The sequence below is a fragment of the Motacilla alba genome, chromosome 12 (assembly GCF_015832195.1).
Source record: "Motacilla alba alba isolate MOTALB_02 chromosome 12, Motacilla_alba_V1.0_pri, whole genome shotgun sequence".
In the NCBI taxonomy this organism is placed as follows: domain Eukaryota; kingdom Metazoa; phylum Chordata; class Aves; order Passeriformes; family Motacillidae; genus Motacilla; species Motacilla alba.
The window spans coordinates 6,492,292-6,515,864 of record NC_052027.1 but is presented as its reverse complement, the minus strand read 5'-3'; the positions used below and the strand labels follow the sequence as shown (position 1 = coordinate 6,515,864).

At 43.2% G+C, this 23,573-nt stretch overlaps 1 long non-coding RNA gene across 5 annotated transcripts in view; it reads right to left on the bottom strand.

The window, feature by feature from the left end:
* Positions 1-23,573, bottom strand: part of LOC119706053 — a 77,489-nt gene that overhangs the window by 44,089 nt on the left and 9,827 nt on the right. For 4 of the 5 annotated variants that reach the window (XR_005258384.1, XR_005258390.1, XR_005258388.1 and 1 more), the window contains one exon: positions 20,272-20,381. This is a non-coding gene — a long non-coding RNA (uncharacterized LOC119706053). The other variant, XR_005258389.1, reaches the window with a different exon arrangement.

The following is a 23,573-nucleotide window of genomic DNA, read 5'->3' as shown; positions in this document are numbered from 1 at the left end:
AAGTGCTCAGCCATGCTCATTTCTATTTGTCATATATAGCCTGGATTTCACTGTGGTTCAAGTTTCTGCCAAGATTTATACAAAACCTGAACCTCCAATGTAATGAAAGAAGGCTGAAACAAGAGATCTGGCAACAACCTTTCAGGTTTTATTCAAGTAGGGCTTTCATTATGGAGGAAAGTGGACCTGGACATCTGTCAGCACTTTAATATAGTGTTTTCAAGTGTGACCACATTGTTTAACTCCTTCAAATCAAATTGAAATGTTTATTTTCTAATATCACTCAAAAGATTTAATTTTTTTTTTCCTGGACATAGATACCAAGGAACAAATTAATCAGAAACAATATCTAATCCAAAACAACTTGAGACCAATTCCCTCTTGAAATTTTGGCTTCTTCTAAAAAAAGAAATTGAAGTCTTGAACAGCTCTTTCTTTAAATGCCTTTCTCCCTTCTGTCCCTGTAGGTCTTTCCCAGGTCCAACTATTTATAAATTTGCCCTTTTTAAGCACTTTGGAGTCAGCATCTTGCAATATTTGGATCCAATGCAGTGGGACACTTGAGCTTGATCTGGAGCCATTGGCTTAACGCTGCAAAGGCTGATGTGCTTTGCACAGGACAAGCTCTTAAAGTACAGAGAAGACCAAAAGCTCTATGGACATTAGGAGAAAGCCTTCCAAAGCCTTCACTTACTGAAGGCAGGAGGAAATGTGTGCATGGAAGACTGGCAGGGGAGAAAATAGAGACTGTAACCAACTCTGTTCTTTTTCCCAAATTCAAACACAAAAATTTACCTGGAAACCAAGCAACTAAATTTATAACTAAATTTCACTAGATTTGTTGCTTAGAAGAGAGCTGGGTGAGTAGCAGAACTCTTCCTCGTGGTAGACATTTCATACCACATCTTCTCACTGGTGGCATCTTAAGCTACCACACCAGTAGCTGCTCTTGGTGTCTTGCCTGAAACCTGAGTGGTTCCCTAATGTATCCCATCTAGGCTCTTCTCCTGAGTTATATACCTTCCTGAAGACACCTCCCTGCATCTTTGATGTTCACCCTCTGAAGTATCCTACTCTCCAGTTCTCCTGATGGTTTCATGGCTGGCACACCTTCAGTCCTGTGTGTGTTTTTCCCATTGAATTGGTCAGCTGTCCTGTATCTGAGGAGATCTGTACCTGAATTATTTAATTCATGATTGTATCAGAGAAGAGGAGGGTAATTATAGAAAAGAAACATTCTCCTTCTGGGCAAAGAAGAAAATTTAAAGGTCAATTCCCAATGAAATTAATTTTCAACCTCCATGGTACTTCTGTAATTGATTGCAGCTTTAATGAGAGCCCTTTTGCCAGTGAATGGGTTAGGAGATGCTCGGGTTCCCTGATAATACACTTTATTAACATGACCATGCAAATGAGGAATGGAGTCCTTTGTACTAATCTAATAATGCTCAGGACATTAAAATTGGTTTCTTTCTCCCCAGCACTTGCTCCCATACATAGGTTTTGGATAAGCCATCCCTGCAAGCCTGGATGGTAATGAACATCCCTGAGTGATGCAATCAGCCCCCTTCTCTGCTGCTGCTGGAAAAATGGCCTTGATCCTCTGGGCATGGCCCATTCCACAGTCTGGGTGCAGAAGGAGCAGCAATGCCATGAAACCTTTCCTTTCCTTCACAAAACTGAGCTGTTCCACACCCTGCAGGTGCCCTGGTCCCCTGCTTTCCCCCCACCACACAGGGGCTGTGATAATGCAAGATGGGGGGAAGGCCCTACTAGCACCACCTGGCAGGCTCAAATGATACTGTTGCCATGGTTATTTTTCACCAGAGCTTTTTTTATGAAATATGTTATGTTTTCTCTCATTGAGACCTCAGGGGGACCCTCCAGACAGTGATGTTCCCTCCAACTTTCAATTATCCAAGCCAGTTACACAAGGCCTCACCTGCATTTTCTTTGTAAAACAAACCTCGTGCTGGATTAGATTGACAAATCCAAGGGGTGACAGAGCTCCTCAGCTGTGATTCAGCTAAGATTCAGCACAATTTTATGAACCAATAAGAGCCTGGTATCAGGCTCTGAACTAGGCCTTCAGATGAGACAAACCTTTCATGATGCTCAAGACAACTAGACTCACCACTTATTTTGTCATCCTGTGCTAAATCTTCCAAACTATCAGCATTTTGTCCAGTATGAATGCTTCAGGAGCATGAAGAGCTTGTTCAACTGTTGAAGAACCAGCCTAGGGCATGGGTGACTTCAGAGGAGTCAGTCAGGAGTGTGGTACTTTGATTTAATGGGAAGATGCAACAATCCTAAGGGTTTCCTCATCCCACACTCCAGAAAATATCGACTTGTCACATCCTCCAGCTAGAGCACATCAACACAGGACAGCTGCTGCTTTGAAGAAGAGCAGGAGAGCACACTGGCAAGAATCTACAGCTGATTCCTCTCAAAGATGAAATCAGAGCAATTGAGTACAAACTTTCATTTTTATGCTGTCATTTCTAGCCATGGCCATGTTTCTTGTCACATGGCTCACTTTGAGCAGATTGTATTTGTAACCTGCTCACGTCAGTGCTTCCCCAGAGCAATACAGGCTGACCTCCAAGTGCCATTCTGGGAGATGCGCAAAGTTGTGTGACTGATGTCACTTCAGCACATTTTATTGTCTGAAGAGCCCTACTTGGTGCATGTGCTTCAGATATACAAGATATAAACTCTTGTCTGACTCCTGTCTTCTGTAGTAGTTTTGTTCTTTAATTATCTCTACAGACTGAGTGGTCTTTACAACAGTAGCATCGGGGAAGAAAGCCACCCCTAGAGCCAATAACACAACAGAAAATTCAAAATATTTATTCCAAGCAAAAAGATTACTGCCCAGCCAGGGAATGAAAGCCCTGAGCTCCTGCCCTCTAATGGATGTTATGCATCTGTCTATGGCTTATTGGAAATATTTAATAAATTACTATAAGATGTCATGTTACTCAGATTTATGCATTTCATTATTCTTCATTCAGTCTGACAAACAGCTTTAGTTTCCACTGCACAAAGTCTATAAATATAGAAGTTGTTACAACCAGAAAAATACACTGTTTTCCACATGCTTGCTTCTTTACAGAAAAAAAAAAAAAAAAAAATTGTTCTGGTGTCCAGTGCTATGCCCAGCCTGATCTACACTGCAACTATCAAACCTGCAAACTGACTGTGGCACTACATTGCACTGCTCAGTATTTTCTTTTTAATGTACCAATATGTCACACTTGAAACATTTTTTTGAGCAGTTCAAGAGAGTACTTTTAATGGAGATGTTAATCACAGGCAGCATTTTACACTGATTGATGAAAGAGCAAGACAATTTTGTGTTCTTCACTTAATTATCTGAAAGTCTCCAAAAGCAATTCTTGCATCATGAGACACACTTAGAATCCACACTTGGAATCTTATCTGTACAAACAATCAGGAAAAACGTTACTGCATCCACTCTCTGAGGAAGAAAAAAGCCAGACTCAAGTGTGCTCTCTGCTCTAAATAATGAAGTGGAACCAGCAGAACTGAGAGACTGGCAGAGCAGATGTTTCTCAGCATTGTTAGTACAGCCAATAGGCTGCAGATTTCCCAGCTATCCTGGTCCTTCAGCTGCTTTCAGCAGCTTCACACTCACATTCCATTAAAGGGGGACAGTTAATTCTGTGAACTGCGTTGCTCTGAACATCACGGACAACATAAAACCAACAGAAACATAACCAGCTTCTAACTGAAGCCTTTTCCTTCATGAATATAACAACTTTTACCAGTGACAGAAATTCTGCATTGAATAATGGCAGATTCTTGCTCTGCTGAAACCTCCTGCAAAACTATGCAGCAAAGCCAAAGCTGATGTTAGTCATATCTTTGCAGGAATCACTGGAGCTGAACAGGAGTATAAAACAAGGTGGAATTTGATTAGATACAAACACATTTTCTTTTTACACTGACAAATCCTGCTTAAATTTATATCAGCACAACCCAGCAAATGTAACCACAGAAGCATGTGGCTCTGGTGGCACACATAATGAGATTTATTCAGAAAGCTGCCCATAACTGAACAGGCTTGTCACGAGAGGCACAAACTCTACACGCTCAAGACCTACAGTATGTGTAACATTACACCCCGATTTGTTTTCTGAGCAGAGACATATTCTCCATGGGATAATCCAGTCCTGCAATTTAATTCTCCTAAAGACATATGCAAGGCACATTTAGGAGGATTTCAACTCCCTGTATCCCTTTTCAACCAGAGTATAGCATGCACACACGCTACTAAAATTTTACCATTAAATTACTTGCACCACATCTAATGGCTCCATCTAAAAAGCCATTCCTAGAGGCTCCAAAAAAAAATCTCTGTAGTACTCACAGGCCAGGAAGCACCCCAGATGAAGGGTTATTCTCCTGCAGCAGTGTTAGGGCTGTTGATTATTTTCCACCACACTCTGCTGGGATGAATCCTGTCTAGGGAAAGTAAGCCCTTATCACCAATCCAGTTGGCTTCACTTCATTACTTGGAAGAACAGGTTCTCTGGTAGCAAACAGTCCTTATCTGTGCAGACTGTTAAGGGTGAAGAACCATTCACTTCTTGCAACATAGCTGGATATGTCTGTTTGGAAGTATAAACCAACTTCAGGGACCCAGTAAGAGCTCGTAGGAGGACCCAGAGTTTCTCAGAGTTCACTGGAGTGACAGCAGATTTCCCTCTCCCCCAGTGGCTGGCTGTTCTGCCTCTACTTCTACTGCAACACACTGAAAAGGAGATAACTAGAGCAGAACCCAGCTTGAGACACCTCACAGCAGCCAAGAATGCTACGACTTCTTTTAAATCTAAGAACTCTTCTAACCCTTTTATCTCAGTAACACAAAGAGCCACAGATATTTATTTTAAGAATTGTCTTCTAAAGCTCCTGCTTAAATAAAAAGGAGTAAGAACAAAAAAGCCAACATACTATGATGTCTAAACACTGAATTCATAGACTGTATCCCATCAAGTATCATCCTGGGTAGAGTTGAATACATTGTGATTACCAAATCAACACAGCATGACTTAAAGTAGGCATTACAATTTCACTGCCACTTATCATCCCAAAGGCAGAATGGCAAATAGAACTGCAACAACAAATCTGGGGCAGCAAAAACCTTAGCCTGGTTGGAAAGACTAATGTTTTTTGGCTCTGGCTGAAAAACCTTTATTTGGGATATCTGCCTTGAAGAAAAATTCTTTATCACTCTAAAATCAACGGTAGAAAGATTGAGGGGACAAGATTTAGGGGACAGCCACAATGAGTGTCACTTCTCTCACAGCTTATCCAGGGCTCTTTTAGGTAGCAAGGAGACTACCAGAATGAGTGTGTGGAATGATTTTGCCCTCAAGTCACCCAAGCCCTCTTTCCCAACAGATCTAGGTGAATAGAAAAGCAGTAGCATTTAGAGTCATGGTTATGCATTTCACAAGTTGCTTCCTGCTTCCACCTGCTTCCACGAAACTTTGGCTAATACCTTGTGGAGAGAGGACACAGGACACTGGGTAAGAGACTGACTTGCAGAACCACTTCCTTACAACCTCTGCCCTTTCTTAGTCTTACAGCCAATGTAATTATAACCCCCAGTGCAAGCCTCAGGAGGAAAGCCACAAACTGAGGGGGAATGAACTAGCACCATTTTATGGCCAAGGTCACACCTAAAAAATGCCCACAAAGATTAAAAGTCGTAACAAAACCCAATGTTTGGGTCAATGTGACCTTGTTGCAAATAATCTGTGCTCCAGCATGTCCTGTAATATTGTTTGGATTCCTAGACATGACTGCAACCATGAACTGTCATGAAGAAACAGCCATGAACTGTCCTCCCTGCAGTCATGACGTATCTCCTGATGTTTCAGAGATATTGGGTAGTACTAAACACAGGAAAATAGAATTAACACCAAAACTGACCGCCTAGGATCATTTGTTTTTCCACAAGTATGCTAAGAACATGAAATAGGAAACTCTTCTACAAAATTAATCTTTGTCTTTCTATGCTGAAAGCAAAAAAAAAACAAAACCAAAACAAAATGAGTTTTCACTGAAACAGGAGACATCCCATCACTTGTCCATAACTTCATCTGATTTAAACTATAAACATAAAAGCAGCATGGCTATTTAGTTCCAGGAATCATATTTCAGTCTTGGGATGTTTTCTCCCATGGACTAACATACCTTCTAACATCTCAAGAAGTAAATATATCATTAGTGTGAACTTGGGAAATGCATTTAGAAAATAATTCTCAAGAAGGTCTCAGTAACAATACAGGAGCTGAAATGTCAACAATTTACAACAGCTCAGAAAATAATCTTTGGCATTTGGTCAGGAGAAACCACAAGAGAGAAATGGCACTGGAGAAGATTGTTAATTACTAAAAATAACAGAGTCCAATATTGATAAAGACTGGCTAATCTTCTAATAGAAATGGTCAAAGATAACCAACTTCTAGGAAAAAAAAATCCACTGAACTGAAAGAGAACTGACAACTCCCTGCTTTACTCAATCACTGGTCCTTTTCACTAAGGATTGCCTTGACATAAGACAGTAAATTCTAGCATCAGCTATGAATGAACTAACTCAGTATCAGCAATTTTACAACTTCCTGTGCTTAGGAACAAACTCTCAAAAAAAGAATTGTTGTACCTGTTCTCCTGCCTCAAAACTGCCACCTGGGCTTAGCCAGCACAACGCAAGCTGATGCTGGCAGCTTCATTTGGAGGAGAAACAGCACAGGCGGCAGTAGGGGTGAGAAGAATAGCAGAGGTGAAAACAGACGCCAGACCAAGAAGGGAGATGAAGGACCCTTCCCACCTCCTGAGTGCATCATCAGCAGAGACAGAGGTTGGAGACCCAAAGCAGCCAAAGGCTTGGGTTTCTTAGAATTTTTTAAGTAGGAAAAGACCTTTAAAATCAGCAAGTCCAACCATCAAACACAAGTCCTGCTTCAACACGAGTAGGAAAACAAGTCAATAGTGGGCCTCACATTATTTCTCAGTTTAGGCAGCATCATTGTTACCTGGGAGCCACTACATTAATTGTGCGTAAACCAAAGCATCCAAGGAGAACCTCAACCTGGTTTTGGAAGCAGGGCATGGGGATAGGAAACAACAGGAGATAGACACTGCTTGGTGTTGAAGCTCACCTCTTAGCACGACTTGATCTGCACTGCCCAGGTTTTGCTCTAAGCAGCAGAAACATCCAGCCATTCAGTGGCCTCTGAATATTACCAGGGGAAAAGCCTTACACACTAAACACCTGCTTGGCTGGAGCTGCAGTGGGCTTCCCATCCAAGGCAGCTATATCACCCTTAAAAGCAATGAACCCACCTCATCCATACCCTAAAACAGTTTTGCCTTTCCCTTGGTAAGTCTCCCATGAAGTTCATACATGGAAGATTGCCTGAGCTGGAATCAATGAAAAGATACAACTAATAAGCTGCTTTTTACTTGCTTTACTTTTACTTTTTACTTGCTTGCTTTTTACAGTCCTCACTATTGGTTCAAAGTGTAAGTTACCTTTGTAACATATCCATCTTAATACCAGGAGGAGAGAGTTCTCCAAGAGCATGGTGCTGCAGGAGCTTTGCATTAAAGTGCACTTTCTAAAGTCAGTTGTGGCTGGTAGAAACCAAGCTGTCTCACAGCTCATGGATTTGACCAAGGCTCTCTCACAGCCACAGGGCCTGAGGAACAGATGGCTCAAGTGCAGGGCTGCAGACCTGCAGCTGAGCAGCACGCAGTAGCTTTCAGTCCTGGTGTGATGCCTGCACATGGAAAAAATCACCCCTTGTTCCAGCCTGTTTGTTTCAGCTCACTTTCACAGTGAGATGAAGCTGATCTCAAAGCAAATAAGCCATTTCTGTCTAAAGCCAGGAATCCTTTAAAAACCCAAATCCATGTTTTCTTCATAAAACAGATCTCTCTCAGATTCAGCAACAGCACATACAAAGAACTCACAGAAGTCAGCCCAAAAACAGAGGGAAGAGAGCAGAAATTACATTTACAAAGCAGGAAGCAGACGTTTCTGCAAGGGTTCTGCTCAGCCACTGGAGCACCTCAGGGAGGATTACACAAGAAATAAACTCTCTGCTCAAAGTATGTAAACTGATAAAACAGCCTTGCTTTGATGCTTGCTCTGCAAGAAGCATTTCAGCTGAATCAGTAACACTGCTTGTTCTTCACTGCAGTGACACTGCAGCAGCTGCAGAGATATATTCACATTTTAACTGTGGTGTTTATTCCAGGAAGTGCAAAGTTTGCGGTGCTTGATCTCTGAGGGAACATTGCTGCAACCACTCAGGATTTTTCATGGGACTGATGATAAAAGACTCAGCCTTCTGTAAAAAATGGTATGCTGGATTTATGTGCATATTGCATTTCTCCTGTAAGAAAGCTTGACTTTTTATGGAAACCACAGAGATCCAGGTGGAAAAGTATTCAGGATATGACAACCACCTATTGCAGATTAGATCAGAAAGGGAAGCAGCAGCTGAGCTTAATATATGGAGAAAGAGTCAAGTTTAGTTTATGGTCTATTCAGAGCAGTCAAAAAATAACGATTCATTTTAGAGTCCTACTGCATCATTGGTAGTCTTGCAATGCCAAAGCTTTTAAATTTGGCAAAATGAAACCTGTAGGGAATATAGAGCTGTGGATGAATACCAATACAGGGAGGATAGGCAAGCAGAGGACATGCTGCATTTTTGAGTGCTCTGGGTTTTGAGCAAACCTGGGTTCTGTTAAGCTCATCTCCTATCTAGCAGTTTTTTTAAATGAAATGCAAGTCCTTTGCTTTGTCCCAGGTTTAGTATATCAGCAGTTATCCCAGAGTCAGGGCAAGCAAAATCTGTTTTTATAATAGAGGGTTTAATTTTTAAAAAAACCAAAAAAACAACAGTTTTATTTTAAGTCAAGAGAGATCTCAAAACCTCTATCACGCTCAGTATTTGGATTTGTTCAATCTCAAAAGGGCTGCTGCCAATTACCACAGTGTATATCCAGACAGAAAATACCTCACTTGCTTTTCCTATGGGCCTTCTGTGTTTTCCCTTTTCTGCCTCACTACTCCATCATTCTCCTGTCCTCTCCTTTTGCTGGAGGCTGCAAGACCCCTTTTGTCATTTGGCACTTCTACACTGAGGTGACAGCACCCTGTGATGGACCAGCCCCCCTGCACCCTGCATTGGGGCAGCCAGCAGATCCCACTGCCACACCCTCAGTGACCCCAGTCCTGAGGACTCCTCCTTCAGCTGGATCCCCCTGAAATGCTGCCACACATTCCATGGCACCATAGAAAAGACACATTTTTTAAATCCCTATGAGGTGCAAATATTTGGGTGGCTCCTAAAACTAAGCCAGCCTCCTCAGGTGCTCTGTGCCTACCATATTATCCATTTCCCTCTCCATATCTGTAATACTTTTGCAAAAGTTTCTCTGCTAATGGACCTGATGTGATTCAACAAGCAGCATCAAGAGATGTCAGCTGAAAGGAAACCTGCTTAGGACTGAGGGCAGTAGCAAAGCTCTCAGTATAAGCTCCTATTTCCTTGTGTGTAAACAAAACCATGATGGGTGCACAGCATTCACATTTTGACTTTTGTAGAGGTGTTTCACATTACTATATGCTTACAAAGTCATTAGAAAGAAGATAGAGGTATGGCCCTGTGACATTGTGCAATGCTCTCTTTGGGGAGCAGTACATGAAAGAAATTTTAGTTACACCATATTTCAGTTGTTTTCACTTAAAGTTCTCCATAACTTTCATCTGGTAAAAATACCAAGAAATTTTTTAGAAGTTCTGATTGCTGTGCTAATATGCAGAGTTATTTTTTTTTTCCTTCTCCTTACTCCATTATCATCAGTGTTCCCAATAGATTGGGATAGCAACAACAAACTCTCACTCTCTCTCCCTCCATAGTTTTGACCTTTACATATTTAAGGCAACAGTTATAAACCCCATTTCCACCAACCAGTCCCTTACTAGTGATGACACAAGCTTCAAGAACACATGCTCTCTTCCTTCACACTGCTAGAAAAGAACTGCTGTCAGTGAGGACTCCTCTTACTGCACAGTGTGACCTTTCTAATCTCAGACAAATTGTTTAGGATGTCTTTTTCATGGCAAGAGATGGCAGCTTCTCCCTGTTCCATTTGGGCCTCTCTGCTTTAGGTCTCTCTTTGCTCCAGCATATGGAAATAAGTCACAGCATCCTGTGAGCTGCCAAAAGAAGAGGCACCGCTCAGCAGTCTGATGGTGCTCAGTAAGTGCAGAGTCATGGGCTCTCTCCAAAGAAGTTTTTGCCAATTTTCATTACGCAGGAATTGGGTAAGTAAACGTGTAAGAGCTCAGCAAGTCATGTAAAGGACATAGTCAAACTGGAACTGTGCTGTTGAATCTGGAAGGGATTTTTTTTTTCCCCTCTCAGTGAAGCAAGGGTCACCTCCCTTGGGGTAGGATGTAACAAGTACTGCCAAGACATCCATGGGAATTGCATCAGTTGGATGGGTGTACAGCTCAGGGAACAGACTCTGAACATCAGTTCTGCATTTCCCTTCTGTGTTTAAGTAATATGGTTACTGCTTACGTTTTAGGGGTTTTTCCCAAAAATTTTTCAGTGCATTTGTCACTGCTGTTAAATAATATTATTTGAAGGTCAGTTAGATAACACATTTTCTGATGTCACTCATCTCCAATTTTTCTCTCTAATTCAAGTAGGGATATGGGTCCACTCCATTCAAACAACCAAAAGCCCATCCCAGCTGTAAAGGATTTTCAGCTTGCACAGAGGTAATGGAGTAGTTATGTCCCATTCATACACAAAATACTCTTCCCTCTTTTGATTCACTGCCTCCCTACAGGACACACCAGCTCCTCTCCTCCAAGGATCCATAGCAATTAGATTCCCAAAAAGCAGGTCACTATAGTTTACAGGGTCCCACATCAGCTGCACTAGTTCCTTACAGCTCACCTTTGTATTGTATTGCAGGTCAGTTCCTGAACTCACATTTAAGATAAAAACCCAGGGAACCTAAACCACTACCATACTTCCCAAATACCCACAACCCCTTCTACACCAGGAAAGCAACAGGCAGCTGCTGGAATGAAGTATTTCCAAGGAAATGGGTTGTGGGCTGCACTGCTGTTACACAGGAGGTGCAGCAGCACCTCTAGTGTATGTAGCCCTACTTAAAAAGCAGGATTACATACACTGGAACGTTCTGTACATTAAAATCACTCCCTCTACAACTCTGACAAGATTTTCATGCCATCACTCCTGCATGCACAACTCGAACGCAGCAGCCTTGCAGGAGAGAGCAAGTCCATGCACTTGGAAGTTGCCCTCATCTCCACACAGCCAGCTTCGGACAGAGGAGGAGGAAGTGGCCTCCTGCTGTTCACAGCAGTTTCCTCTGCTATGAGCTAGCAGAGGAGCAGAAGAAATACATTACCCTTTGCTGAAAGAGTTCTCCAGCAAATTGCTGCTATTTTGAATGGCACAGACCTCAGAAGGATTCCGGGAATTTGGAAGCTCGAGAGAATTTGCTTTCTACACATTGCTGGCACAGCCAGTGCAGCCTTCCAAGTCCCATAACAACTCATCCTCCCCAGATAATCTGTTTTCCCAAACATTTAGCCATCTCAAGGCCCTGCTTGGATCTCTGTGAATGTTTATGACACTGCTATGTCACTCCTCCGTGATGCTGCCCGAGTGCTTGACTAATGTCTGACTCCTGAAAAAACATGGCTGTTTATAAAAGCTTTAAATGATGCACACAGTGACGGGACACAGCAGATTCAGCACACTGTGTCCAAAGCTCTGCTCTTAAAAATAGCCTGGACTGCATCACTGCATTTGTTCCAATCTAGAGAATTCATGAGTACTCTCCCTAGTACTACTAGTAAATAATTAACTGTTTAATATAATGAGTGGCAGAATAATTTAATGTTTAATCTAGAGGGGTTTTTTGTAGCTTTTAGCTCTTTGCTGCCTCATACCAGCCACTTCTTTATAACAGACTACTAACAGAAGAATTAAAGGAAAATGCTGACTTCTAGTCACCTTTCTGGGTTTTTGCATGATTAGCAGTGACTTCTTCCCATTACCATTTAGAGCCATGTAACAGCTTCAGTGAACTTTCAGCATATCCATATATTCTCTGACCCCAGCATCTTTAGGGAGCTCTGGTTGGAGATAAACCACAATTCTTGCTTCTCTCACCAGGTACTGCTCTGTCTTTACACTGCAAGAAAAAAAGCAAACACACTCTTTCTGCCTCTTCAGAAACACCATGTGGCAATTATTTGTTTTTCTGGACCATATGGAATTCCTTTCCTTATTTATGTATTTTGGAATGACCTCTCAGCAATAGCTGTTCAATGGTTACACTATTAAGACAGCAGCCATGTAATTCCATTTCTAGGTTTGTAGGAAACCAGCACTGACATAGAAAGAGCACAATTACTGAATTACTGCCATTTATAAAGTGCTGCCTTTCCATAAAGGGTGAGAACCTGGTTATCATCATAACTGTTCATCAAATCCAGAACACAGCTACAGGTGAACGGTAATTAATCCAGAACAGTATGGTATTTAAAAACTGACATCTGTGGGATCAGACCTTTGTCCTAGCACACTAATCTTTGGCACACCAGAGTCACTGGAAGTGCTGGAGGATTCAAGAGTCTTTGGATCACACCTGAACAGTGCAGTGAGTGCAAGTCCCAGGGAGCTGCTGGAAATGGAGGTCATTAATAACACAGTCCATTATCACAATGAACCATCATTCTGCAACTTGCCACAGCACGTGTCACAAGAAAACTTATCTCTGTATCCCTCAAAGAGGTTCAGAAAACTGGTGCAAAACAGAGTTGTCACAGCTCCTTTGTTATTAGCCCTAATAATCCTTCAGGGAGAAGAGAACATTTATCCCCGTGGTAGTTTTTTATGAAAATATACATTCAAACCAAGTTGCAGCAGGGTTCAATTGTCAGTATTTTGGACAGATGAGAGAAAGATTTGTGTTGTGGACTAGCTACTGGCAAACACACATCATGGGTTGTTTATTATTCTGAGGCACCTTGCATCTTTTTCTGATACCTTCATCTTTACCTCTGGTACTGATATCCCACATTCAAATGAGCTGGATCTTGGACTGACCTGGTAGAGCCACTGCTCATTCTTTTTGTCCTTATTCTCTTTGGAAACCTAATAGCTCTCCTACAGCCTTTCCATGGAAAAGTCTTCAGGAAAGGCAAACTTTTTGACAATTTTTTGACCTTCAGCTCCTGCCAGGGCTGCCTGTGGTGCAGGAGGTGGGGTGACCTGTGAGAGACACCCTTAAAAACAACATCAGGCTCCCTGAGGCTGGCAGAATTGCTCTTATAATGGTCAAACCTACAACAGCAGGAGATGCCTGCAAAGCATCAGTCCTTCCTTCTGGCTCAGGAACCTGAGGTAGAGGAGATGAAGAGTTTAGTGAAAAGCTGTGATTTAGAGGAACATTAACCTCGAGTGCTACACATCAAAGCATAACCAGAAATGAGCATTACAGATTATAAGGTCTTCCTCACACCTCATGGCAAGGAAAGAAAACTCACCGTGAATGAGACAGGTCTGCTAGTCCAGGAGAGCAACCAGACATCCTGCTCCTAATCTAATCTGTAGAGTCTCTCTTACAATTTAGGACTCCTTGAACAATTTTGTGATGCACTATCCCAACCCCTACATGCCATATATTTTGTTTCTTAATTGAACAAGGACCACTAGTGCAAAAAAACCTCCAATATTCGCACTTTCTGTTCCTTCACCCACTTCCTCTATCGATTTACCAGAAGGATCAGTTTTAAGTGTCCAGAGAGCCCCATAAACCTGCCCTGCCTAAATGGCCAAAGAGCACTCACACACCTTTGTGCATCCTGGTAGGTGAAGCATTCTGGTACAGGTGTAGGAGGGAAAAGGGATGCAGATGGTTCATTAGCAGAGCTGCAAGGCTCCACCCAGCACTCTCAGACAGGACTTCTAGCCCAGGCTTTACTGATATTTTTGGGAGTCTGACCCATTTTCACCAGACAAAAGGAACATAAAGTCTTAGAGCAGCCTCTGTCAGTGGGAAGAAGGAAGGTGTGGGAGTAGCCCAGCCCCAGAGCTGAGCCAGTGGCTGAGCCCAGTCCCTGATGTGAGACACGTACTCTAGGCCAGCTGATAGACTCTGCTTTTTGTGTCCACATGTGCACAGACACAGAGGCAAAAGCCATATTTACAGACATTTTAATTTTCTTAAAAGGCTGCTTTACAGCCAACTACTTCAATAAAATAATTAGCTGGAGATTTTCAGAAAAGGCCAGCTCCCAGGAGTGTTTATCTAGTGACTACTTCATGCCTGTGAAAGCTTCATATCTCTCCTCAGTGCCTGCAAAATACCATTCTGTATTAGAGCCCTAAACAGGAGCAATTACCCTTGCTTTGACTGTAATACAGCTCTTACAGAAACCTTTGTCTCCTCAATCCAGTTTCCTCCCATGGAGCTATTTCTTTAATACCAGTCTCTGCACAATGCTTCCAGAACTTGTGCTGCTATAAAAACCTTACTTCAAACCAGCTGACTCTTACTTTTCTCTCCCTAAAAAATTACTTTCTGGTATCTGGGGCTTATAATAGATGGGATACGTGCCAGGGTGAACAATAGGAGGAAATGAAAGATGAAATTATTAGGCAGGAGTTAAACAGGAGATGAAATAAGTCTGAAGTGTTTTGAATAGAAGAGAGACTTTCTTTTTGAAAAAAAAAAAAAGCAGGATTCTGATTCTGAGTGGGGAGAGCTCTTACACATAAAGAGACAACTGCTATCCCCTTCCAACCCTCACTTCACCCCAACATATTTTAAGGATCATTTCTATTCTTGCACACCCACAACATTGTTTTTATATTGCCTATGATCCAGCAGGGCCCATTATAACAATGCTAGTTAGCAGGAGAGACAAACCATACTTGATAAGGGAAGGCATGGTGTTTGGAACACAACCCAAAGCTGAGAACCACAAACTTCCCTGGTTTAATCCCAGACTATGCTCCACACAGTTCCACAAACTTCCCCAGTTTAATCCCAGACTATGCTCCACACAATTCAAGCTGATCATGTACAAAGGAAGGGCCACACAAGCAGCAGCCTCCACTCACCATCCTGCAAAAAAAATGATGCTGGCAGTGCCACATATGTCCTCACCTCATCCAGAGCTTCCTCAGAGTGAGGGGATTACATCCACCTCCCTTCTTTCTTGTTCTTTTTAAAGCCTATTGATCAGGCTGGGCAGAACAGGTGCTCGTTGGGCACTCAGGAGAATCTCCTGTGGCCCCTTTTCTTATCAGCACCTGATGGCTTTGGGAGAGGAATTAAGCAGCTTGTCCTCAGCTGAGGAGCCAGGTTGACTCAGGCTGCAAAACCACACATTTCCAGAGCAAACCAAGACAAAAAACACAGTAGTCTGCCCAGGGAAATGATGGAGTCACCCTGCCTGGAGGGATTTAAAAGATACATAGATGTGGCACCTGGGGACATGGTTTAGTGGTGGCTTGGCTGTGCTGGCTTAATGGCTGGACTTATGATCTTAGGGGTCTTGTCCCACCTAAATTATTTTATTCCATGCCAAAGGCTTTCACAGACATTTAGTGTGAGCAACTGCCTCAAAATGAGGCCCAGAAATGGGCCCTTTTTGGTCAAGTAAATATGAATTATGTGTTCATTAAAATATGAACACAACCCTAACCCTACATATATTGCACATTAGGTGCAAAAATTACAATCTTTTTAGCTGAAACTTCAGGTCAAAGTGAAGCATTTCTCAAACAGCCAGCACATCAGCTATTTTACTTCCTGTGCTGTTTTTCATACTGTGCTATTGATTTTGTTTGGGCACTGCAGATTTTTTTTTTTGTGCACTGAATTTTTAGGGCTGGCTTTTTTCCCTTCTTCAGTAATGATGTTTTCTAAACTTGGGCTATAGAACCAGTTGCACAGAAGTTGCCCTAGAACAAGTGGTGGTCAGAGTGACCTTCACTTGACACGGAAACCAAAAAGCATTTCCTCTACAACCTGTTATAAAAATAATAAAATATGGCTGTTACTACTAATCTTCTTGGCATGATTGCTGAATGATGAAGGCTATTAAAAATTTTGAAGTTATTGTTCTTTTGCTGAAAGTTGTAGTTACAAGAAAATATATATTATTCAATGTTTAAAAGTTAAAAATTATCCCAAACAGAAACTTTTATCCATGCTGAGAGATGGGAATTGTGGATAACAAGGTGTGCCCTGTTACTGAGTAGTAGGTGTACAGCTACTACATTAAAAGTGACTCAGCCATGTTGGGACATTTAGCACCAGCCCTGTCCTTTCTGTGACCTTATAAATCATAATCACTTTTCAGTAACCACCTTATCATTCTTCTGGGGAGGTTTTATATTGCCCTGGCACTGCCTGCTTTATGTACCACAGTGATGGGTCTATTAACTATTCAGTGCCTTCACATTTCCTGCCAGGCACTGTTGGTATCAAGCAGAACCTCTGGGTATTGTCTGGCTTTTGGTGCCTTTGTAAAGCTGCTCAGAGCCTGGTTCCCCTCCACAGACAGGGGACGAGTCTCTTTTACAAAATTTCCATGTAGTATATCCTCAACTGGCTTTTGACCTAATGTTATGTAAACCTTTGCTCCCCTGGAGAAGAGTTGGAGAAATAAGAAAGAAAATATTCCAGACAGGAATGTTACATGTTAAAAATATATTAGAGTGGTTTAAGAGAGGCTATTAAGGATGTATTTGAAATAGGGCATTATTTAGCATTAGGTACTTAGACCATCTTTGATGCCTGTTTAATTTTCCTGTTGATATTCTTGTATTCTGAGTATTACTCCTGGTTTTATCAGAGATGAAGCTTTAGCTCTGTCTCTCTGAGGAATAAATCCTGATTCATGAATGGTCAATAAATACAAGAGAAAAACTGGATAAGGCCTGAATGATTGGGCCAGTTGTCAGCACTGCAGCTATCAGAACACTGTCACTTCCAATCTGCTTGAGAGTATACACAAGACCAAGCTCAGACACCACAAGGGAGAGCACCAGATAATGATATAAAATTATCCCAGGAAGGCTTATTTTTCTAGATTTTGCATGTCCTTCATCTACTCAGTAAAACCATCAGTAGTGTCTGATCTCACGAGGTTTTTTCTGTTTGTGGCCCTCCTGTATTTCTGCTGCTATCAGTCAGACACTGCTGCAGGCCAGGAGCTGGACTTGAGGATCCTGATGGGTCCCTTCCAGCTCAGAATATTCTGTGTTTCTGATTGTATGACTTGAGGAGGGGTATGAGAGTGGTTCTCCAGCCCACTATGGTCACCTATTGCCTTTGGTAAAGGTACAAGGCCTGAAATCTGATGCTGTTGTAGCAGCAGAGAAGTCAATCATATGCAATATCTATGCAGCATAAAACCTGAAAATCCATACCAGTCACATTTCCTCACATTCAGCTCAGCCATGCTCCAGATTTATAAGCCATTCCTGAGTGAATTTATTCCTATGAATGCATCCTGGCTAAGACTGCCTTTGCATGCATCATGCTGCTTTTGATTTAATCTTGATTAATTATTTTTGTCCAGCCATTCAGAGCCCACTCATCGAGGGCACTGATTTATGATGCAAGGCATGAAATAACCAGGTTCTATTAGAAAGATTTGCAGTTACAAGACTGAAGCATTATTTATTGGGGCTTCACTGGTAATTGGTAATTTTTCCACCAGCACCTGTGAGTGGGCAAGGGGATTCTGTTAGGCATTTTCTGGGATGATTACTTGTTTTATTTACTTGTCTATTTTCAACGGCCACATGAGAATAACAGTTGTTCTGGGTATTAAACTACATACACTTAAATAAGACCAAAACACACTCAGTAAATGGAGAGGAGGTAAGACAGGTGTTTCCAGCACTGAGCACATCTAATACCTGGATCTTTAGGCAAAAGACATTGACTTTTAATGCAATCAGTTAAATATCCAGAAACACAAGTGTTGAATACTGACTTTTGTACCTCACAAATCAGCTGAAAGCTTTCCAGATATACTCCAGCTTTCGTGCCAATATAAAAAGTGCTGCTCCTGGAGTTTCACAACTGGTATTTTTGTGGGAGTTAAAAATACATATATACATATTTGAATAAATATTTCCACTCCTCCTCCCATGCAGACTAGATGCTGCTAGTTTGCCTGTGGTGAGAGGGGAGGCAGGGACAGCCCTGGGACTCTGTGGAGCAGCCACATCTCTGCCCCTCAAGCCCTGCCTAGGCCAGGCTTTACTGCTCTGCTCCTCCCTGCTCCTCTATTCTTTATAAACCAGCTTGTGGCAGCTGATTTTATTCTGGGGTGTAAATGCTCCAAGAGAAAGGTGTCTGGTTATTTTTCAGGGGATTGTGTGTTTACAATGGAGAGGTGGCAGAGGTTCTGAAGGGAGCTGGGCTCAGCAGGTCAGGCAACTCCCCAAAACCAAAACAGTCCAGGAAAGCTCCTAACAGGCACCACGTAGATGAAGTTTAAGTCCTTCTTCTGTGCTGTGCTACTGTTCTGTGCTCCTCACCAGGATGTTAGAGATACTGTCCTTGTTTTATTGCCCCCATGGAAATACGGGGTTTCCAATCCCAATTAAGAAGTACTTAGATATTTAAATGAATTCAGCCTAACTTACATAAACTTGGTCAGGAAATGGTCCATTTTTGACTTAAGGTGCTGATGACAAAATTAGGCTGCAAAGCCACCCTGCCCTTCCAGCAGCCCTTGGCTCACAGCACAGACCAGCAGCTGCCCTGGTTAGGTGGCTCTGGACAGAGCCACACATCCAAAAGCTTTTCATTTCTCTCTCCAGTACAAACCACTTTGCATTATGTGCAAAGAGAAAGCTCAGGTCAGGAAGAAATACTAGTTTTTCCTGTGCACCTTGCCCTGAGGTCCCATCATTTTTCACAATCCAAACAGGACTGGCCTCTCTCAGTGTGTATTTGGAAGCCCAGTGAGTAACACATAGGAAATGAGGGGAAGGATGCTGGAAGTTCTGTGGCATCTTTTGTAATAGATAGGGTCTTAACCCCAGTGTCCTGGATAAACTCCAGTTCTGGTAATTGCATTCTGCATAGTTAAAATCCCCCTGCAGTTTCAAATGAATCCATTATTGCTCACTTCCTTCCCCAAATTGCTGTGCAGCTTTGCTTTGTGCTGCTGAAGAGTTGCTTTGTTTCACCTGAGGGATGATGGCATTTCATGACTGTATGAAATGGGCCTGAGTGCACAGTTTGTACAACACTCAGTGAAACACTTTGGGATTATTCATAATTAAATATCCGCTCCCTGCAAATGAATGGGTTTATAATGTTGGGTGAAGTAGGGCAGCACAAAGCATGACTTCTCTCTGTACTTGAAAGTTGGTAATATAAAACTTAAAAGGGCAGTAAAAGACAGAAGTTTTCTAAAATTCCCCTTATGCAGCTAAGCATGCAAGCTCTAAGTGACTGTCTCAGTCTTTACTTTCCCATATTGCTATTGATTAATTGCTCTACTTCAATTTCCTTGTCCTAAGTGGAAACATTACAATCGTAACTTCAATCTCTGGCCACGATACAAACTGATTCTAAATCTTTAAATTGTGTCAGTGGGAGGAGGTGACGGGGGGTGGAAGGAAAGCTTTTATTTTTATTACTAATTTTCATGTGTTCCAAGACTTACTAATTTCACGCAGATGTAGAGAAACCACAAGGTATTTCTGCTGCAGTCAAACCCAGGAGATGCCTCAGCATCATAAACTTGCTCTGGCATGATCTTGTCCCAGCAGTGTGTCCTGCTAAGGAACCTGAGGATATTCCACAAACATCAAAACATGCGAGTCTTTCTAGAGCTGAGCCAGTGACCTTTTTCAACTCCAGCTGGTTGAGTTATAGCTTTGTTCCCATTTGAGACTCAGGCTTGGCCTTTTTGTGCTCATTGCTTGTGGTCTTGCAAGAATGTCACAGGCATTTTGTGGATTTCCAGCCTGTCCTGGAAGGAAATGGTACCACAAGAAGCTCTGTGTCCCATAGGTGAGACAGACTTTCTAGGAGCCTCAGCAGGGGAGAAAACAGCCAGGACTCCCACCTTGGGAGCAGCATCCTTCAGTAACACTATTCCTCTGACCCAGGGCTGTTACTCACAAAGCAGAAGGTCAATATAATGGTGTAAGTAGATTCCTCATCCCCCTTTCTTCTCTGCAAGGTAGGTCCCAATCTGCTCCTCGATTGCTCCACCACAGTTTTGATGAAGGCTAAGAATAAAATCAATAGAAAAAAATTATAGAAAATTATGTATGATGTGGCATTCTTGAGGAAAAAAAAAATGCTTAATTTGAAACAGAAAAATGCTGGCTTGGGAGCCACATGTGTATTTCATTTGGAAAAAAAAAATCTGTACTGTTATTGAAGTAGCCACAATGAGAGTATTAGCTACAAATTAGGTATGTGCACTGGGAAGGCAGCTTTGTGTGGATGGGAGAGGGGCAGCAGCATCCCTTACATGAGACACTGAAATGAGAAGCTGCAGGATCTGCAAGTTGGACAGAGGTCAACTCAGGACCCAACCAAGCCTCAGTGCTATTTTATGGATAAACAATATTTTGAACATAAACCACAATATCTTAAGAAGAGTTCTCTGGTAAATAAATTGTCAGAGAGTAAATACCAGGCCTTTCCTTGAAGATTTGGAGGGGCAGGGAACCCAGCATGAGTAACAAACCACAGCTGACAGCGTGCCACACTTCAAATGCCAAGGAGCACGTCCATGGCACTGCTCCCCCAGGGGCTTTGGCCTCTCCACGTGGCAGCCTCGTGCCATCAGAGAGCACCCCCAAAGCCCAGCTATGGCTTTCTCCCTTCCCAAACCATTATTTTTTCTGCAGCATCTGGGGCAAGGATCCCTTCTCCTTCCTCCATCCCCAAACCCACATTGCAGGGTGGGTCCTCTGGAAGAGAAAATAAGCAGTGATTTGCTTCCCACGTGCTCCTCTGCCATGCCACCCAAGTCTTCAGGAAGGAGGTGCTGTTCCACCCTCAGCTTGAATATTAACAGTCCTTTAAAATTATATGAGAACTGGCTGGATTGGGCTGGAGGGCTTCTCTCCCAGGCCCCAGTAATGCCCTGATTTTGAAATAGGAAATTTTCATAAGCACTACTTCAGAGATTTTGAAACTTTTAAAAAACAAAACTGGGAAATTACTAGTGCATTTTTTCCATGTTCCTGACTGCCCTTTTTCCTTTTTCTTCAGTGAGAAAAATTAAAAAAAAAAAAAAAAAAAAAAAAAAGAGAGAGAGAGAAAGATAGAGATGGAAAGAAGCATAGATGAGACATTATTCTAAAATGGATTATTTTGATTAAAAGTCCTGCCAGAGCTTTGATAAAAGAAGGTCTTTTTCCCAACATTGTGGTGGGGAAAGGACCGTGGAGGACAAATTAGAGGAGCGTCGCTTGTGCCTCCCAGCCGAGTTAATTCTGTTAGAGAACTGTCGTGAGAGCGGTATTTACATAACCACCCTCGGTGGGAATCGCACACACGGCGCTGCTCCAGCTTCCCAGCCAAGAAACCGGGCAGGGACAGCTCCCGAGGCCCCGGAATCGGCGCAGGGATTGAAGCGCCCGCCCGGAGAGCCCGCAGCAGCCGCGCCAGGCTGGGCCCGGGACGCGCACCGGGAGCGGGGCAGCCCCGCACGGCGGCATCACAGCACCCTCTGCTGTAGCTCTGCCGGACGGGACGGACACACGGACACGGGCACGGACACCCGGGCATGGGAGCGGACACCTGGACACTGGCACCTGGACACGGGCACGGACACCCGAGCATGGGAATGGACACCTGGACACTGACACCTGGACACGGGCACGGACACCCGGGCACGGACACCTGGACACTGGCATGGACACCTGGACACGGGCACGGACACCCGGGCACGGGAACGGACACCTGGACACTGGCACCTGGACACGGGCACCGACACCCGGGCATGGGAATGGACACCTGGACACTGGCACCTGGACACGGGCACCAACACCCAGGAATGGGAATGGACACCTGGACACTGGCACCTGGACACGGGCACCAACACCCAGGAATGGGAATGGACACCTGGACACTGGCACCTGGACACGGGCACCAACACCCGGGCATGGGAATGGACACCTGGACACTGGCACCTGGACACGGGCACCGACACCCGGACATGGGAACGGACACCTGGACACTGGCACCTGGGCATGGGACCAGACACCTGGACACTGGCATGGACACACGGACACGGGCACGGACACCCGGGCATGGGAGCGGACACCTGGACATGGACACCTGGACATAGGAATGGATCCCTGAACATGGGACTGGACACCTGGACACAGACACCTGGACATGGGAACGGACACCTGGATATGGACACTCAGACACGGGAACAGACACCTGGGCATGGACACCCTGACATGGGCACAGACATCCGGGACATGGGAATGGACACCTGGACAGAGGAATGGATACCTGGACATGGGCACAGACACCTGGACATGGACACCTGGACATGGGAACGGACACCTGGACACGGACACCTGGACACAGACACTGGCATGGACACACACGGCTCAGCTGAGTGCTCAGAGCTGCATTGTGCAGGGACACCCATGTCTGGCTTCTCCACTGGCTGCAAAAGTCCCGTTTAATTCTTTCTAGACACACATTATCATGGTTTTTGGCATCAAAACAAACTACTGCTACCTCTTCTGACTTTCCCCCTCTTTGCTTGGTGGCTAACCGTGCCATCAGTGAAACTGTGCGTGCTATTTAAAACATAAACAGTTCTTCATTTAACTCTCAGACATTGGCACTTGCCACACCTATAGGCATAGCTGGAATACTACTTTTAGAATATTTATTCCTCATGAACATATGTAAGCCCTGTAAGCAAATGAAGGCCACAATCTTTCTGATTAGCCAAACAGACTGAGCTTGTAAATCTCACACCATAAGACACACTTTCCTGCCCTTTACTATGGCTCCTTGCAGTGTCCTTTCCAAGTTTTGCAACCTCTTTTCTCAGATGTGGGAGGCGGAATTGCATTTGCTATTCCAGGCTCACCATAACAACAGAGTTGGAGAAGGTTAAACCATTCATTCCCTGTTCTCTCATGTCCCTGGTCTCAGCAGATGTACAGGTCCTGATGCTTTATTTCATTTTATTTCCTTGAAGAAGAGAACACAATTTCCATTCAGAATACCAGTAAAAAAAATAAAATCATCTTCTGCTCTTAAGACCTGAACCTTTTATTGTGTGCCCATTAAATATTAATGTCTGATCCAGTAAATGAAGTTGTTTTGAACCCAGAAGAATTAACATGACCTTGGCTAGCAAGTATGTTTAAGAAGGCATCTGGCACATGATGTTCACCCCTCATTTTTTTTTTTTTTTAGAGAAATCCTATGTA